This window comes from Ascaphus truei, chromosome 4 (genome assembly GCF_040206685.1).
Source record: "Ascaphus truei isolate aAscTru1 chromosome 4, aAscTru1.hap1, whole genome shotgun sequence".
In the NCBI taxonomy this organism is placed as follows: domain Eukaryota; kingdom Metazoa; phylum Chordata; class Amphibia; order Anura; family Ascaphidae; genus Ascaphus; species Ascaphus truei.
In genome coordinates, this window is record NC_134486.1 from 50507994 (window position 1) to 50528522 (window position 20529).

A 20529-nucleotide genomic window follows, 5' to 3' on the forward strand; every position below is an offset into this window, starting at 1 on the left:
TCCAGCAGCCCTGAAAAAGTCAAACAAAATGCAACTTCACAGGCCAGAAAAATATTGTAGGTATCCAATGCAGTATTATTACTGTGTCTAGAAATGAAAACAAGGAATGAGACAAGTTTACGGAGAGTTGTAGAAAGGCCATCTGGCAGTGGAATTTGGAGGAGTGGTCCCAGAATTAAGCAGGCGATGATGGCAGGGTTATTTAAAGATCATTCCAGGCAAGCTATTTAGCGATCCACATTTGTGAAATTGGTTTAATAGCTTCTTAGCGATGAGAATTACAGGGAGCTTTTGGTCTTAAATATTTATTTTTCCAGGAATTCTTTAAATCCCTAAACCTTTATCATACAACGCTTTGTGGAAGGCCAAAGAATGCCTGCTGGAAAAACAAAAGCGTTTTAATTGGTTCCGGAGCAGCAAGCTTGGGGTCTAAAATGGGTGCTGGGTCAGGGCTTGCCAATAGAGGAGCTGCAACTTTATCTCCCTGCAAAATAGCAGCCTTGCACTGTAAACATTTTAAAACGTATAGATTAACAATAAGCAATTTTCATTGTATTGATTTGCCGATATGGTAAAACAATACCGGAGTCTTCCATGCACAAGATAGAGTACTGTTTAACCCTTTGGCTACAAGATGGGCCTGCAATACATTGCAGTGGGATGCAAAACACTTATTGTGACTGAGGGATTTCATTTAAATAGTTGAGAGAAACTTCGTAAATTGATACAGGTATACTTACGAATTTTTACTGTCACTTGAGAATTGGTTCCTGAAATCCCACCAAATGTAGTTATTTGTTTACTTTGAACCATGGAATTTTCCGGAAGAAAAACTGAGCAATTTGTAGCTCTGGGGGGACCGCTTGGTTTCCGAAATACTGATTGGTGTAGTTGCCGGTGTTTATTCCTGCCATTTATATAGTCCTCCAATTGGCTTGTGGCTTCCTGTTGGCCCGTGAGATTTGGAAAACACCAACTATAAATCTGTTGTCGCTGAAAAGATTAACGCAGGTAGAGACCCAGGCCTTGAAGTGGGTGCAATTTTGCCAGGGATATTTTCACTAATTTCAGATAAAGACTTTGAATGTTGAAGCTGTGCATAATGCAGTAGTGGATACAGCGGAGTGCGCCCATGTGTTAAACTAAGATGTGTGATGTGGCATTTGTTTGACAATTTGCGGTGACGCTTTTTTTTTTTTTTGCATCTCGTAAGTTGTTCATGGTAATGATTTTATATCCTTTTCTAAAAACATTGTCAAATACCAGATATTTTAACAAGTGCACAAGCAGCAGTATCCTAATCAGAGATGTCATTTGAGGTGCACAAAACCAGTTAAAAAAAAAATTCCCCATGTGCTGGTCACTGATAAAATGCTCTGTAAAACGTGTGAGAAATCCGAACTCTCGCATGGCAGAAGAGGGTTTTACTAAAGGATTACACTGCACAATTCACAATGTCTTGTCTTGGATATTTATTTTATGCCTTTATTACAGCACATATTCCCTCACCTGCTGTCTCTGTAAGTTCCCCATCAAAGCTCTTAGATTGTAAGCTCTTCGGGGCAGGGATTTCCTTTCCTATTGTCTGATTTTGCTGCACTTATTGTATTATTATAATTCCCTGTACTGTATTCTTTGTGAAGAGCTGAGTACACTTTTTGCGCTATATAAATAAAGACATACAATACAATGCCTTTAAATATCTAGTTTTGACGCCAGTTTGGGCTATATCTTTGGTATAAGGAGCTAATTGTGAAAGGAATGACTTTGAAGCTGGAGAACCTAGTTTAAATCCTGACGTTTCATGTAACCTTGTCAAGTTACTTTGCAATGCTTTGCTTCAGGCACCAAATATTAGAAATGTAAACTGTCTGGGGAAGGGATTAATTTTGTCACATACAGCAGTGCTCTTTTTAACAATTATTTGTTATATTTCCTTCTATATTTAATTATATGTTTTAGTGAATCAAACTGGGATTCATTTTAATAGGTGGTTATTGAAATTATTAGTGTCTTAATTTTGTTTATTATTATTTAAAAGCCAAATACTATTATATTCTGTGAATTTGTTTAACTATTGTATGGAAAACCTTAAAGGATGTAACTGTAAATTTCCCATAATCATTAAAAACACACACTACGTTCCTTAATAGCTCATCTAGTAACCTCTTCTCTGTGTTTGTGAAGGGACGCAGGTGCTTTGTGTAAACTATGCTTGTCAATCATCTAATCCAGGGTTCTCAAACTCTGTCCTCAAGGGCCCCCAACAAGCAGTCTTTTATGGATATCCCTGCTTCAGCACAGGTGGCTCTTCAACTGAGCCACTTATGGAGTCAACTGTGCTGAAGCAGGAATATCCATAAAATATGGCCTGTTGGTAGCCCTTGAGGACTGAGTTTGAGACCTTTTCATCTAATTAAACAAGAGAGCAAATGTCACTTTTCCAAAGAGATATATATATATATATATAGATGTAGCCAGGTCCCCCTCCTTTGTCCCCCTCGCGCACTCACCCCCTCCTTCCCCGTTGCGCGCGTGGTTGTATTGCGGCCGGTTGCTAGGGAAGCGGATCGGGCCGTCGCTAAGGCCGCGATCGCGTTGCCACCGGCCCGGCGGCTAGCGGAGCAGGGCGCCGCCATGACAGGTAGCTCGCGCATGCGCAGGAGGCCAGCTAGCGCGGGAGGCTCCAGATAGCTCGCGCATGCGCGAGAATAGACGGCCAGCCCCCAGGGTGCATAGGGGCAGAGACACCTGACGCCAGGGAGCCAATCAGAAGGCCAGATTTCCCTGCTAGCAAGGAGATACATTTCGCGGGGTTTTGCAGCCACGCAGTGACTCAGGATCCGGACCAGCTAGGGGTAGGAGGTGGATGCAGGGGTGAGTGACCCTCTGCATTAGGCCAGCAGCCCCCAAGGTCCCAGTTAGGTCCTGAGTCATCTATTAGCTTGTGGAGCTTAGGGACAGGCCCTAGATAGGGACACTGCCCCATTTATTGGTTGAATAGACAGGGACACAGTGTTGAAGCCGTGCGGCCCTGTGAGGTGGGTTCTGGGCTCAGAACACCACCCAAGACCCTGCGACAAGGAGTGACATTGTTCGCGCTGGACTTTCAACCCACGCGGTGTGGAGGACCCCGTCGGATCGTGTGGATTTATATCGCGGTACCCGTGGCTGGAGCCCGGGCAGGTAACCTGCAACTCACGTGCACCAACCAGGCCTATCACCAAACATAGTGGCTGCGCAGTCACACACACACATGTACAGTGGTATTTGACTTCGAGAACACGAGACATTTGGGTGGGGGTTACTGGACACAGGGTGGGGTCACATTGTGGGTGGTTAGCGTCCGCCGTGACGCCTAGAGGTGGTTAGCGTCCGCCGTGACGCCTAGAGGTGATAGCGTCCGCCGTGACGCCTAGAGGTGGTAGCGTCCGCCGTGACGCCTAGTGTGGTTAGCGCCCGCCGTGGCGCATGATGCTGTTATGCTGTTTTGATGTTATGCTGTTACGTGATATGTGTGTTTCCATGCAGTAAAGCCCGTCCTGTTTTATATTCGGTAGTGTTGTGTGGTTGTTTCCTGTGAGGGCCTCCTCCCACTCCGTTGGGATCCCTCCCAGGTGGAGGCGTTGCACCAAGAGATGTATGATAAAGATGTACCCCAGGTTCCCCAAGCGGAGGCTTAGGCTCCTGAGAGCCACACAGGTTGCACAGCAAGTAGTAGCGGCGGTAGTCATATATTTATATTTGAACAAAAATGCATGGAATTTTTTAGATATCATGGTCTCTACACAGGAATTGAAACGGTGTGATTGAATAAAAAAAATGTTGACTGCAGTAGTAACAGTACGATCATTATTTGGTATAGGTGAATTTAGTTTAAAAAAAAAACATTTTAACATGAGGTTTTTTTCTTCCAAATCCTAGATGACAGAGCAAGTGATCAGTCATTTTATTACCTTTGTGCATATGCTAGAACTCCTGACAGCAACTGACACCCACTTTCTATGATGAAAGACGACCAGCAGTGTGCAGTTTTGTGCTACAGGCACGATCCTGTGTTAAGCAGAGCAATTCATGGCTTAGCGTGGATTTATTGAACCCGTGTTCAGCTGCTTCGTAAAGCTTTCCATCCTGAAATGGTCGATGATCAACTTGTTAGAGGAAAACCCATTGCAGGTTTACAGCTAACTGTAAAGTTCTTTCACTATATTTAAATGCATTCCCCCACCCTCCCCCCAATGTCAAATATTGTTAAAAAAAAAAAAAAAAAAAACAGGCTGATTTAAGTTATGGCCATGGCACTCAAAATCCAATTTCTACAAGCTTTAAAGTTTATACACAAAAGTTTATAAAGTCCTAGAGACAAAAATCAGATCCAAAATCATGGAAAGTCTTCTACGCTTTATCTGAGTTGATCACAAATAAATATGTAATTTGACGCAGAGCTATTGAAAGCAATGTTGACGCATGTGAAAACGAACTCCAGGACGTCATTTTATGACATGGACATGTTCACGGTGCAATAACGCCGGTTGTATCTGTAATTACATTTACTGTTGGTTCTAGACTTCATACATTTGGTAACTTTGGTAAATGTTAGGATCTTTTGCGTAATCCTTCAAAATGGTAGTCACTGCTTTTACATGGATGGCTTAATTTGCTTATATAGTTTTTGCTACGTTTTCTATGCAGAGGGCTAATTTCCTACTGACCTGCAGTGCTTTTCGTGCATTTCATACCTACAGCACTTTGGTATGTTGTGAAGTTATCATGTAACTTATCCACCTTTTGTGGGAAAATAACAATAGGTTAGAGGTCTAAAATAAGACTTTTTTCTTTTTTTTTTCTTCTTCTTGGGAACCCTTACGTTTACTGAACGTCAAGTCCTGGCACATTTTCAACTTCATGCCTCTTTTGTTCCTGTTTTAGAGGTTAGTGCAGTGGTGGTTTATTGAGAGTAGCTGCTGCTGCTATCAGAATGGAAAGGGAGGATTTCCTCTCTTGTTCCCAGTGTCTGGAGTGAATTGCAACCATGAGATTGCTACATGAAATAAAAGGTACTGGTTCCAGAATGTCTCCTATACTTTAGCAAACCAGAACTATTAAATCCTAGAAGCTACAGGGCAAGCACGTTTTTTTTTTTTTTTAATGCACATTTTTTTAATTAAAAATATCCCTTTTTCCGTTTTGATTGTGGTTAAAATGATACTGTCTGTGTTCACACATACTCCATCTGAAGCATACCTCATAAGAGCCTGGTATTTGGGTTGAAAAAAAATCTCCCAAGTTCAAACTTTTTGTTAAATTCGAAGATGCTCTTGTTATATTTATGTTGATCCAAAGGAAGGCAAACAAGAAGCTGAAGTGTAACATTTGCCAGCTGTGTCACACAAAGGAAACCATCTTTCCTGGCTTCCTGCCAGGTTTCAATCACATTTGTATTCACAGATAAGTGATTGCATGTTATTTTTAAAGCTCAGAATATGTATTTAAAGCGGCAATCCAAGCTGGTCGTTTTTTTTTCTTCCTTTTATTTTTTAAATGCAGGATTGGAGCAGGGGCTCTTCGTAGCTGGCTTCCGAAGATGCCCACCTCTCTCTATAGGGGTTGCCGGTAGCTGTTTTTGCTTGCTAGCTGGGGATCCCGTAATGGCCGCTTTTCAAAGCTCCCGCATCCTGCGAGCCAATAGGAAGCCGTGACGTCGTCCGGTGCAGCTTCGTATTGGCCCTCATGATGCAGGAGATTTAATCTGGCAGGAGATGACCCCTTCATACGTAAGTATCTATGGAAGCAGGAGGTTGCTGGACCTGAAATTAAGGGGGTTCAGTTCAAACTTATGTTTAAAAAAAAAACCAAAAAAAAAAAAAAACCTTGTTTTGTTCCTTTAGCACAGAAATACCACCTAGTTGGGGTCCTTATTTTAATTACATAATTGAACAGGCAGATCCTCCAGAGCCAACAAACAGACACACCCCCCTCTCCCCACTGGTTGTCCAATAGGCATCTTAAATGGCTTTGTATGGTACATTGTGGCTTCCTACCGTGGGACCTGTAAGATTTAGCAGCCATTTTGATTTCCCTGCAGATCGGAAAACACAGTCAAATAAATGTGTAAATGAATCGAGACCTGGGAGAGGGGGCAGTAGCTAAAAATTTTGCTGCAAATGCCCACAATGTGTAAATAATTTGTTCCACAAGGGCATGCATGGACAATTTAGTCTGGGTTTGGGCTTGTAGTGAAGAAATGTTCAATGTGCACCTCTTCACTCTCTGTGCTGTCTTTTGCTGCATTTCCTTCCTGCCACTTTCTATGAATAGATTTGCTGTAGCTGCTGCTATTTCTTGGTATGTATGACATTAGTCTCTCTTAATGCTTTGCAATATCCCTTCGTGTGCTTCACTTGCAATATCTAGAAGCCATTGCTTTCACTAATGACATTTACTTCTGGTCACACTTTATTATTCTTTCCTGAAGAACGTTTCACTCATTTTCATTTTCTTTGCGTTGTTTTTCATCACTTTTTTCTTTCACCTGTTAGATAGATGAAAGCCTCATTACAAAGCAAGGGACGTCTCTGAGCACATGCTGCTTTAAAATAAGGAAATGCTAACAGTGAGGAACACAGTTTAACATTTAGCTTTAGAACAAACTGGAAAAACCAACAGGTTGTGACAGGCAGGTAATTATTAGTGTAGTAGGGTGTTCCCATCCCATTGGCCCTTACTAGAAGCCTGCGGCCACATTAGTAAATGAAAGATAAATAGATTGGGAGAGTTCTTAGTAAGCCAATTGAGCTTGACATAACTAATAAACCCTACTTAGGAAAATAAAGAAACAAACTTTATTAATATTCTATTATGTCACTTTTTAAAGCACCAACGGGATCCTGAAGAAGTGTAGCTAGTTACATGTTGCTGACCTCGGTTTGTGTTTATACATATAGCATACATGTATCTACTTGGAGAGGCCACACCATAGAATTTACATAAATTACGTTTATACTTATAGTAATCAGGTTATCAGTCTCCTTGCTGATTTCACTAGTTCACAGTTCCAAGCTTCATCCAAGGCGAGAGCAACAGACAAACACGATCCCTTGGGGTATCCTCAATTTGGTTTAAAGCGGCTCCAAAAAACAACTACAGTGACAGAAAGCTCGGAAACAAGCCCAGTTTCATTAGCTTACTTTGAATACACGTTTGTGTGACATTTTAACGTGTTCCTGCTGACTTGGTGTCCATCAGGATGCCTAAAAGTAAATTGTTTATACAATGGCACACCCCTGCAGAAGCCCTCCCCTCCCCTACAGACACGTTGTCTTGAATGTGCAACACTTTCTTTTTTTATGCTTGATATTTAATAACACTTACACCAAAGTTAACTTTTCTTTTTCTATACAGCACTACAAAGTGTGTCCCTCTGTACACAGATATTTTCAGGCACAATTGTGTGTCACTTACTGTCACAGGAGACCAGGCCATTTACACCTTTTTATCCGGATCATGCATTGTGCATAACAAGATTGCAAATTTATTCACAGGAAAAGGCAGACACACAATGTTAATAATAATAAATAATAATAATTGTTACACAAAATACAGGCAGAAAACACACTTACTTGGGAACTGGGTACACAACTACACTCTCCTAGGTGCAGGGAAATCTACCTACGTATTTTGCTGTGAATGAGATTTAGCCTGAATGTCCTGGAACTGAAATCGGCCTGCAGTTCGAACACCACCCCTCCTTTCTCTCCAGATCTGGAATTTGACTCACTGGACTTTGGTACTTAGAATCTTGGAGAACTACAAATCTGATTTGCGCAAGGGGTTATAATACCTCTGACTTTCATTCACAGAATACTACCCCTCTAGCAGAAGCATGAGAATATTCTTAGCAGCCAATCAGAGCAGGGCTAATCTGGCTGATAATGTCAGAGAAAGGGACATGGCTTTCTGCCGGGAAGGCTCAGCAGAGTCCGACAGAACCCAAATGGCTGTTAGGTCCTTTTCCTCTGCCCCTTCTTGCTAACAAATGGTCTTACACCTCCATATCCTGGATTCCCTTTGAGGCCAGAGGGCTAGATAGACATCATGTCTCCTATGCAAATGCTTTAGGCTGACTGCATGGATTTTATATATACAGTATAACACCCTCTGAACCATACTTTAATAAAGTATCAACCTTGGGGAACCTTATATACGTGCAGGAAATAAGTTATGGATATCTGGGCTCGAAAACCAGGAGTCTGGGAGAAACAGTGCAGCCCCAGTGTAATACACCCCGCGAACCCACAAATGGTGCCTGCACACTGGGGAGAATTAGGGAACCACCAGTGGCTGGGCCCCCCAAACTCCTGCAAACAAAAGGAATGCATTTTTTCCAATCTAAAACTTGCACTCCCAACACCTGGAGTTTCTACGACACAGGGAACCCAAAACGCCCCTAAACAGGTCAGGTTTTTCTATACTTTGCAGCGGACTTCCATAGCCCACAAACCCAATACAGGTTCTGAGACACGTTGGCGCTAACTGTTACATAGGAATCCCCGCAGCTACAGAAACACTTTTTATTTTACTGTGCACAAGCATATATGTACTTAACGCACTTTGTTAATAAAATATACAGTTTAAAAACCTAAGTCTGCCTGGTATGGAAAATAAAGTAAAAAGCTGCACGTTATTTTTCACTAGCCATATTCCCCACACACTATTGCATAGACTTGGTACGGATTCTAAGAATCCCCTCACAACCTTCTATGTATGGTTGGAGACCCTCAGAACCCCTATACCGGTTCTGGGTGACCTGGGGATCCCGATTAACCGAGCGACCCCTTGACTGTTTTAGGGACACCTCACATCCCTATGCCCCTTTTACCTTTCTGGTCCGTGCTGAAGCAGGGAATCCCTAGTGGCGTGTCGCGAAAGCGTTTTCAAGGGGAGATATTACCAAAACAATGTGTCTACATGCATCCAGGAATCTGACCTGATTCCTGGGTACATTTTTAGGGGAACCAGCAACTCTGGGCGCTGAGTAGACAGACACAATCTGACAACACCTTCTCCGCAAACCCCCCCTTAAAACTCATACCACAGCAATCTCTGCTTGAACAGGCAAAAACACATAAAATACTTTATTACCGCACATTACAGGTACAAACCCCGGGCTCGAGAGCTGACACTCTATTAACCCAACACACGGATCATGGGTAACCAAATGGGCTTAAGCCTTTATTTGATAGCCTGGCTACCCTCTACCGTGACACTTACACGTTGGTTTTTATCTCTAAACATTGACTTTTATCTCTAATATATGATTTAAAAAACAATTACAAATTACACACAACACGTGAAGAGAAGACCAAATAGACTGGTATGATTTCTCCTTTGCTGGTAGAGCTTTTTTTGTTATGTTCAATGTACAGTATAGCTGTATTTTTCAACCCATTTTGTTTAAAATGATTGGTTACTAGTCATGTGAAATTCTGTAAATACATGCATTGTAGGTTGTGTTTTCCACGTTCACCACAAGCATTGGAGACCTTTCTATTACATCACTTAGTATAACCCTTAAGGTTGTTTGTATTACATCACTTAGTATAACCCTTAAGGCTATTAGTGTTGCCTTTCATATTTCATAATTGATTTGAACATGTATACCAAATCGTGAAGCAATTATGCTTTATAGTTAATGTTTAATTATCACTGCCTGAGGGGCTTTTATACTTCTGGGCACCTGCTGCTTTGTTTATAAAGATAAAAAAACAATACATAAGTAAAATGTGCTTTCCAGATAGTCTCTGCTAGAACATCCTGTTTTGCATTGTGTTTTCTTTGCAAATGACAGGTAATGTCAGAGAAACCATAAATTAGGCATTGTGCAATGAATGGAAAGCCTTAAAAGCACCGCCTAATATGTACCGAACACTATCCCATGTTCATATTGGTAGAATGGTTTTCTCATACTGATCAGTCAGTTAATTTATAAGGCAGTAGTTTAAATGCTGTTTTTTTAAAGCTGCAATGTTAGTATCTGACCCCCTGAGCGCCTGCTCATGTTTTATATATACAGTATCTATATCTCCCAACTGTTAAACGGAATTTTCGTAATCTGTAGCTTCTGAGCTAACCGGAGTAAGGGCTGGGTTCCTCTGCGTCCGGCGGAGCGCGCAGCCGCGTGAGCGCTACTCACCATTTCCTTGTAGCCTCCCGAGCCGATCCCAGTCTCTCCTCACTGCACAGCTGACTACTTGCTGTGACGCGTCAGCCAGCAGGGGATACACGAGGATCGTGTTCCCGTGCGGCGACGTGTCACATGGTGCGCGAGGGAGCCAATCACAGACTGGCTCCCATCAACCAATAGCAAGCCAGCTAGTGATAGCCAATGGGAGGACATCATTTCAAAACCAGGAAGAGGGAAAACTTCAAACTTGCAAACAGCAGTTACAACACACACACAGCACCCCCCCCCCCCCCCCCCTTGGGCTGCTGCAGTGCTGTGAGCTCTAGTGTTGTGCCCCCTGTCATGGTTGCGCCCCCCCACCCGACCCGTTTGGCCACGCCCCCCCTCCCACCCCCCAACTCGAAAAAATGCTTCCTACGGACCGCAAATAGCTTCAAGTGCCTCTCCACGCGCCGCCTGTCTGCTGTGCGGGTGCGTGGTCTTAGCCTTATATTTCGACTGCACTGTGCTCTAGTGAGTGCTTCATTTTAACCTCCTGGACATTTAATATTTAAAATGTTAATACACTATCTCTTAAATGAAGCTTTGCATTTAGAAGAAAAAAAACGACTTTTGAAAGGGCAAGAAGAGATCTCTTAAAGAGGCAATCCAAGCAGTTTTGTTTTTCTTTTTAATTTAGTATTGAAACAGGGGTCTCTGGAGCTGAACACCATTTGCTCCCAGAGGTATGGGTTGCCGATAGCCACTCCAAGGTTCACTATATGACTTCTTTTCAATGCTCATGGGCCCTGCGGGCCAATGGGGAGCCATGACATCCATTGCAGCTTCCTATTGACCCAATGAGACGAAGAAGCTGAAAATTGCAGGCACCCCCTTCAAAGGCACGTATCTCCGGAAGCAGGGGTTCCCGGAGCTGAAATTAATGGGGTTCAGGTCCCAAGACCCTCTGCTTTAAACCTGAATTAAAAAAATGAAAGGGGAAAAAAACAAAACACACCTGGATTGCTCCTTTTAGAGAAGTACAAAAATAGAATGCTCAGGAAAATGGTGATCGGCGCGGACTATTGACTTAACCATTTGGGGCGCCCCATAACATGGTCTGGCACTCCGGGGCCACATGATACGTTCCGCACAAGAGGTTGGTGTACAAAATAAAGCAAATTGGACACAGTAAAAATATATATGCACCTGGATTGAAAACTGATTGAAGGATAAACTACAGAGGGTTGTCATAAATGGAACGTTTTCAGGTTGGACTAAGGCTGAGTCCATGGTGACTCCAGCCGTGCAGAGCCGCGCTGAGGCTGAGGGAAAGCGGGTGCTTTCCCTGGCCTTAGTTCGCGCGCTGTCCGGGGGCGGGCCAGTGACGTCACGGAGCTGGTTCGCCCTCATTAGGCGAACCGCTCACGTGACCGGCCCTGCGCTCCCGTGAGCGTCGAAACTAAAAAAAAATTTAAGAGCTACGCCTCCGCACACCTGCGAAAGCGTACGCGAGCCCCTGCTAAAGCCGCTCTCATTGCGGCTGCAGTGGCTCACTGACAAGCGTCAGCACGGGTCAGCGCCCAAGCGCTGACCATGGACTCGGCCTAAGGTTGTGAGTGGAGTACCTCAGGGATCGGTACTGGGACCCCTGCTTAACTTGTTTATTAATGACCTTGAGGTTGGTATCGAGAGCAAAGTCTCCATCTTTGCTGATGACACTAAATTGCGTAAGGTAGTAGAATCAGAGCAGGATGTAATTTCTCTCCAGAATTACTTGGAGAGACTGGAAACTTGGTCAGGTTATAGAGGTTTAATACAGACAAACGTAAGGTTATGTATTTGGGAAGCAAGAATAAACAGGCGACTTACAAATTAAATGGGGATAAATTGGGGGAATCCTTGATGGAGAAGGATTTAGGATTGCTTGTAGACAGCAGGCTTAGCAATAGTGCCCAAAGTCCTTCAGTAGCTGCAAGGGCAAACGATCTTATCTTGCATGAAACGGGCAATGAATGAATGGAAGGGAGGTAAACATAATTATGCCCCTTTATAAAGCATTAGTAAGACCACACCTTGAATATGGAGTACAATTTTGGGCACCACTCCTTAAAAAAGACATTATGGAACTTGAGAGAGTGCAGAGAAGAGCCACCAAATTAATAAAGGGGATGGACAATCTAACTTATTAGGAGAGGCTAGCTAAATTAGATTTATTTACATTAGAAAACAGGTCTAAGAGGGGATATGATAACTATATACAAATATATTCGGGGACAGTACAAGGAGCTTTCAAAATAACTATTTACAAAGGACTCGGGTCATCCTTTATGGTTGGAGGAAAGGCGATTTAACCAGCAACAAAGGAAAGGGTTCTTTACAGTAAGGGCAGTTAAAATGTGGAATTCATTACCCATGGAGACTGTGATGGCAAAATAGATTTGTTCAAAAAAAGGTTGGACGGCTTTTAGAAAGGAAAGGCATACAGGGATATACCAAATAAGTAAACATGGGAAGAATGTTAATCCAGGGAGTAATCCGATTGCCAATTCTTGGAGTCGGGAAGGAATGTATTTTTTCCCTTATGAGATATCCACTGGATGATATGACACTGGGGTTTTTTGTTTGCCTTCCTCTGGATCAATAAGTAAGTATAGATACAGGATAAAGTATCTGTTGTCTAAATTTAGCATAGGTTGAACTTGATGGACGCATGTCTTTTTTCAACCTCATCTACTATGTAACTATGATCTAGCAGCAATGTCCTATTTCACTTGTTTGTTTTCGAGGGGAGATCACATCCTGTGGAGCTGCTGAGGAACAGAAGAGGTCTTATCAGGGAATTCCACCATCCGTGTCACCGCGGAGTCACAAGGTGCCAGAGGGGCTGGGCAACTCCGGAGCTGGATCCCATCTGACACTCAAAGGGTTAACTAGTCCGCAAACTCATTTGGAAAACCTAGTTTGGCGATTTTCTTGCTAAAGAATGTGGCAACACCAAGTTTTATACTAGTTATTTGTAGACGAATGCGGCAATTTATTTTATTCTACTTAACTAAAAAATAAAATTTTAAAGTTGTCAAATAGATTGCATGCTGTCACATTTCTGCAGCATTGTCAACTTGTTTAGGCAGCTTGCAGAATGTCAGCGGCTCATATCATCATTCGGTTATTTGCAGTCAAAACGTGAGCCAGTTTCTGGATTCTGTAATGTGATTTCTCAATGTCTGTCAGTAGTTCCAGTCCACATTTCCCATCGTCCACTTAACACAATGTTTTACGCTGTACCCAGTAATATTGTGTGTGTCTCTCGCTAGACTCGCTGATCCTCCCCTGAGGCTGTTTTCTTTCCGCTCCTTTTGTTCCCAGAAGGATTTGTTAAATGCAGGGCTAGTTTTAATCATTATGGTGCAAAACTTGCAGCCTTTCTTTCGCTTGAACTGAGATCTGTTGACAAAGGAGTACAGAGAACCGAGTCTGCCAAAAATAAACAGTAAATTGCTCTGCCAACTCACCTCCTAAAACTTACAATATCACTTTGGCGGGATTTTTCTAAGACAAGAATGGTGTGAATTATATGGAAAAGTGCCTGGCCTCTATAACACTGGTGGCTTTTTATGCTTACTCTGCTGTGAAGTAAATTATATAACTAGTGTATGCAGTTCATGTGACTCCATGGGATTCCGTTCTATTAATAGCGGCTGAATCCCCCAACAAGCATGCACACAAATCATCTCGAAGTTCAAAGAGAGGACTTTATTTTTTTTCTTTCAAATCTCATCTTCAGTACAAAAGAAATTGATACTTCTAAAAAATATGGTCCTTTTATATACTTGGAAACAGAAAAAATATATACTTGAAAGCTTTATGGAAATAATACTTGATGTTTCTCTGATTTATAAATTAAATCACTTAACTTTAGTGTTTCAATATAGACGACACGGTTTTACTACAATTATACAGTATCAACAAATTGGAGAGACACAGGCTTGGTTCGTACAGTTCCCTTCATTTAACTTAACGGAGCAATTTATGCAATATCCTACATGTTTTTTTTTTTGTTTTGTTTTTAAATAAATTAGTTCTGTATTAACCGATATGTACATTTTTTTTTTATTAAACTCTTAATGCCATTTTTAATGCGTTTTAATATACTGTGCATTCTTTGATTTCTATAGCCGGCTTTAGCCCATTTGTTGTCAATGTTACCTTAGTAATATCATGATATTGTAGCTGTTAGGGCTGTTATATAGTGGCCGCGCGGGGCACTTATAATTGGCTGAGGTAAGTTAGCCTTTCTATAATAGGGCGCGCGCATGCACACCAGTGAGCGTGGAGCCAGCCGACGTGTGTGTGTGTGTGTGTGTGTGTGTGTGTGTGTGTGTGTGTGTGTGTGTGTGTGTGTGTGTGTGTGTGTGTGTGTGTGTGTGTGTGTGTGTGTGTGTGTGTGTGTGTGTGTGTGTGTGTGTGTGTGTGTGTTAAATAACTAAAAAATATTTTTTGTGCAATTTAAAAAAAAAATATTATTTCATTAATTATTAATTCACATACACACACAGTATCTTTGCTCACAGCATACACACAAAAAGCGTGCGTCACGTGCACTCGCGTTCGCACAGGTGCCCGCACCTACTATAGGACAAGCCTCAGACTGACTGAAGGATTGATTGAAACTGAAAGGCGCCACTTGGTGAACCCTGGGAAGTACGATTTTGCTGCTCAATCACAGGAGAACTAATTGATCGGTAGCTTAGGTAATTGGTTCTCAATAAAGGTAATCGAAGACTGCATCTAAAGTGACGCTTGTTGCCTCTGAATGGAGGTATGTTTAATATGTCTATATATTCCCTATTACTTCATTCATTTATGTATATATAATAATGCAGTCCTTCCAACACTTTTTTTTTTTTTTTAAATCATGTAATGTTCTTGTACCACCTGCTTGTAATTTAGTGGGAGATAATGTCCTGTTTATCAGGATGTATAAACACATTTAAAGCAGCAATTCTACACCAGCCACCACTTTTTTTTGTTTGTTTTATTTTGATATGTAAAGCATGATAATTCTACATTCTTACCCAAGATTGCAATCGTTTTGTGCTCCTGATATAAATCCGTAAAAATCCTTATTGTATGCCTAATGTAATTGTTGCTCCAGTCAGTGTAACTCAGCAGCTACAATGTATCCTTATATATTACTATGCTAACATTTAGGGCTGCTGACAGATTTCCCGGGACAAGAGTTACGTCTGTGTCCGCCCACCCCCCTCACCACCCCCCGTGTCGGCGGTATTGCGATCCCCCACCCCCTCCATCTCACACCCCGAGCCACCTCTATTCCCCCCTCTTCCCATGTCTCTCTCCCCTCCGTCCCACTCCTTCCTCACCCACCCCCCTCCCGCCTCGCATGTAGTTATCTCCCCTGCGTCTCACTCTTACTCCCTCTTTTCCGCACTCGCTCCCTCCCTCATCCCCTCTCTCCTCTCACTCGCCCCCACCTTACGTCAATTATTCCACTCTCACTCAATCCCCCACCACAAAATACATACCAACCCCCCATTCCATATTAAAAAGACCCCCACTCCATATTAAAAAGACCCCCCAATACATATAAAATGACCCCCACTCCCCGCAATACATATAAAATGACCCACACTCCGCCCCAAATACATATAAAAAAAGTAGACTTACCTTGGGGATGGTCAGACAGGGTCCGGCGGCCGATGCTGCAAGTTGGGGCCGACCTCTGGCCAGGCCTGGCTGCCGGTCGCGGCCGGGCCCTGGCTATCCATCAGCTGCATGCCTCCTCACTCTGTGTCCTCCACCAAGCTTCCAAAGTCAGCGCGCACCGGAAGCTGAGGCCCAGATTACTTCCGGCGCGCTGACGTCAGAGGGCCCATCGTGAGCCGCCAGTAAATGGAAGCTCGGCGTGGGACACATAGAGAGGAAGAGGCCTGCATCTGATGAAGAGCCGGGGCCCGGCCGCGTCCGGCAGCCGGCCTGGCCAGAGGCTGGGACCAATTTGCAGTGCCCGCCACTGTGCCCCTCCGCTGTCACCGGACACTTGTCCCTTCTGTTCCCCCCCTGTCGGTGGTCCTGGTAGCATTATCGTTACAGTTTGCAGCTCAAACTACTAAAAACATTGGAAACAAATGATCACAAACGGGAAAGTGTTGCAAAGATCTTGCACTGCTTGGGAGGTGGGCTAAAACCTGCTATAGAAATCAAAGGATGCTTTAAAACTCATTAAATTTGGCATTAAGAATAAAAGAAAGACCTTAAAAAGTCACTATCTAATACTACAGAACTGATTTATTTAAAAAGACCCATATAAGATTTCACATTTTGCTGCTTTAAATCCATCATATAACACACATGACAAAGTATGCTTTTCAGTGTTAGTTGAGATTAGTCTACTAATTAAAAAAATTTCTAAAACAATCATAATACATGAGTGGTTTACTCGGATGTTTCATAGTGCATCAAATACAGTATATTACTCAAAATGAATGTCATGGACTATTCTCTCATTAATGTTATCTACATCAGGCATTTATGCCTCTTTATAACAGCGAATGAACATAAATTACATACTACGTTTTTATTTTTTTACTAGATCTTTCAAATTGTCATTAATCTTTTATTTAAGATTGATATTAGTTGTAAGTAAAGTTCCTGCAAGTGCAAACTAATTATAATGATAAAAGAACTTCAAATTCTGTATGTTACAGGGAATTACAAATTGTGGCTATCACAAAATCCTTTTGTACCATATATCAATACAGACATACCCCGCATTAACATACGCAATGGGACCGGAGCATGTATGTAAAGCGAAAATGTACTTAAATTGAAGCACTACCTTTTCCCACTTATCGATGCATGTACTGTACTGCAATCCTCATATACGTGCATAACTAATGTTAATAACGCATTTGTAACAGGCTCTATAGTCTCCCCGCTTGCGCACAGCTTCGGTTACAGGTAGGGAGCTGGTATTGCTGTTCAGGACGTGTTGACAGGCGCATGCATGAGCTGCCGTTTGCCTATTAGGCGATATGTCCTTACTCGCGAGTGTACTTAAAGTGAGTGTCCTTAAACCGGGGTGTGCCTGTATTTCATTGGCTACTCCATATAAACTGGAAAAAGATGCCAAAAACGATTGTCTGATTGCACTCTATTTGAAGGTGATCTGTTTTGTTATGTTTCTAAGTCCCTGTAAATTTAGGTGTCACATACAAGTCTACCAGTCACCTGCGAACCTTGAGCATACCGGGGTATCGGTTTTAGTGTTTGTTATAATTAACCGCTTGCTCGTTACCTTTGGATTTCAATTTCTCTAAGGCAGAGGTGGCCAACTCCAGTCTCCAAGGGCCACCATCAAGTCAGGTTTTTTGGATATCCCAGCTTCAGCACAGGTGGCTGGTTCAGTCTTTGACTGAGCCACTGATTGAGCCACTTGTAAGGAATCAGAGATTTCCTGAAAACCTGATGGTGTACCCTTGGGGACTGGAGTTGGCCACCTCTGCTTTAATGGAACATAGTTTCTGATAAAATTACTACTTTCTACTGATGTGGCTAATTTTAATTCTTGAGTAGTGTCAGTGGAAATTGTAATGTTTTATATTTTGGGCAGTAGTTTATCTTCTAAGGAATCCCAGAGTTGAATAACAAACTGGTTAATCTGAAGAGAGACCTGGAAATTGCAGACATTTTACTCTTCAGGGCACTATAGATGGCCATATATCTTTGTATTACATTGTTATTGAATGGTATGTACGGTATACAAAGAAAAAAACGAAATAAAGTTATATTAGGAAGCAAATCATTTTTTTTAGCAATGGTAGGTGTCCTCTCATCTCTTAACCACTTTCCAGGCTTGGAATATATTTCACACCAATATATTGTTAGTTGTCACTTATTCCAGTGTGGATTCTTCATCACATTTGCTTAGTACAGTTTGGCATCCAAAGAGATGTTAATTTATAGACATCACAGCTGCTCCTTTGAAATATTTGAAAACTGGATTGTGGTAAATGATATTTTGATAAGGTCAAGCTGTGACGTGTTCTAATGGTTTTTTCCAAACTTGACTCCCCAAATCTAGTTTGAACACACTCGTTAGTGTTTTAACTTGATGCAGCATAGTAGAAGGTTGTAAGCTTCAATAATAATGTAAAAAAACACATCTGTCATCTGTTCATGTATGGGAGATATTCAGTACGCAAGGGAAGTGGAAACAGCTGAAAGTACAAAAAGATGACGCATATAGAGTACAAAATTAATGTAGGAAAGCCTGTTGAAGTTTGTTCATATGGAACTACGTGTATATTATGCAATGGTCTGTGCTGCACGCGCACCATCAAAACTTAGGACATTACTTGTGTTGTAATATTCATGCAGAATTATTGAATACCGCCAGAATCTCTGCTTCCTTTAGCTTTGTCATTATAGCTTAGATTTTATGACAAATATTGTGTGTGTGTGTGTGTGTGTGTGTGTCTGTGTCTCACACAAAACACTTCCCATGGCACAATAGCGTATTTTATTGAACACAGAATAAAAAGTTTTAAGAGGCGCACTCACAATTTAAGTAGAATCAAAATAGCATTTACACGGTATAAAGGTCCTTCTAGCCTCTGATGAAGGAGCTGAGGTGAGTGAGCTAAGTTTGGTTGAGCAATAAAGTCGACGGGGTCGGACATCATCATCCCCCGACTCCATGCTGGAATGGGAGATTTGGTCATGGCCGTTTCGTCGCGTTAAACCGCAGACGGCTATTCTTCTGCAGCCAATCCGCTACTGGAACTTCCGCCGCCAGCGGTCATTTTTTAGCATTTAGGGTATGGGGCTTGTTTTAGGGGTTTTAGTGGTCAGTGTAAGTGCTTGGGGTAAAGGATTTTGAGGTAAGGGTTAAGCTCATACCAATACCAGTATTTTAATCGTGACGAGACACTGGATAGCAGCCGCCGCAGCAGGAGGATTCGACAGCTCTATCGCCATCAAGGAAAAGAGGCTTGAAGGACCATTATACCTTCTAAATACTATTTGGACTCTACTTAAATTGAGAGTGCACCTTTTAAAAACTGTTTATTCTGTTTTTGTTCAATTAACTTACAGTTTATTGCATATTACCTATTTTTTTAAAAAGACTAGTCCTCGTTTATTTTCTGGCAGCCCGATTGTCGTCTGTGTAACAATTTTTTTTAATACACAACCACACAAGTTTGTTAAAAATTTGGCAATTTCACCCACATTTTTTAGCATAATAGTTCCATTAAACGTTTTTGTTTTAAATTAAAATTGAAATGCGTTTGGGAAATTTGCAAGTCCTATGCTTTTAGTTCTCCACTCTTTTTCCCTTCTCGATCTCTAACAATGTTCTCCTTCCGTGAAAAAGTAGGATTTTAGGATAATTGAATCCGTTTATTTTAAATGCCTCTATAATTGCAACATGATCCTAACATACTGTATAACAAGAAATGGAAAAACAAAAGCATATTTACATACAATAGATGCTTGAGGCGAATTGGTGAGCTTTGATTTTTTACTTGGTTATTGGTGCATGAGTACTGCACATAGTCTATTAGAATAAAGGTGACCTATGCCAGAAAAGGCCACCTTGTTTGTACAAATCATTATTATGCCTAGCCACAGTGCTACACAGAGCATTCATTGTACAGAGTGCTCTTGTGCAGATGTGGACGTTTCAAAGTTGAGACTATTTGTGTAATTTAGTCTATCGCACGGGAGTGAGAAAAGCAGAAGGAATTTAGGCTAAAGTATAATGTTTCATGTATTTCTGATAAAGTTGCTTTTCCTGGTTGTAATTTTTTCCCTTAATGCAGTTGGTTGAGCTAGACATTATTAGCAAGCTAAATCTTGCCTCTTGTTACAAAAAAACAAGTCACTTATCAGTAGAGTGCTGCTTTTCCGTAAATGCATTTTGTCAAATGGATGCAGATTAAAACTACTGACCAGTATTTAGGAAAGCACAAATAATGCAATATATAACCTTCAATTGCTTGAGGGTTTGTTTTGACATCTAACTGAATTCCTACTGCCAGCTGGTCATAAAAGAGGATACCAAAAGAAAGAACACATGTTGCATTCATCAGATCTCATCAAACTGCACATCATTTTGCAAGGGCAGGCAAAAGTCGCCAGGCTTTATTGCTCTACTCTTCATTTTGTTCATTAATGCAAATTTGTTTGCATTAAATACGGTTAATATTGTATTAAAGGTGTATGCCACAGAGGTACAGTATTTGAAGAATCAAAAGCAATAAGAAATCAGGTTACAACTTAAGTTTATATTATACAACTTAAGTTTATATTATTCTGACGAAAGTACAACGACTTTCTTG

The 20529-nt window shown here is 41.7% G+C and overlaps 1 protein-coding gene across 5 annotated transcripts in view; it reads left to right on the forward strand.

Moving 5' to 3' along the window:
* Positions 1-20529, forward strand: part of EML4 (EMAP like 4) — a 189560-nt gene that overhangs the window by 79824 nt on the left and 89207 nt on the right. The gene's annotated exons all lie outside the window — the stretch shown is intronic.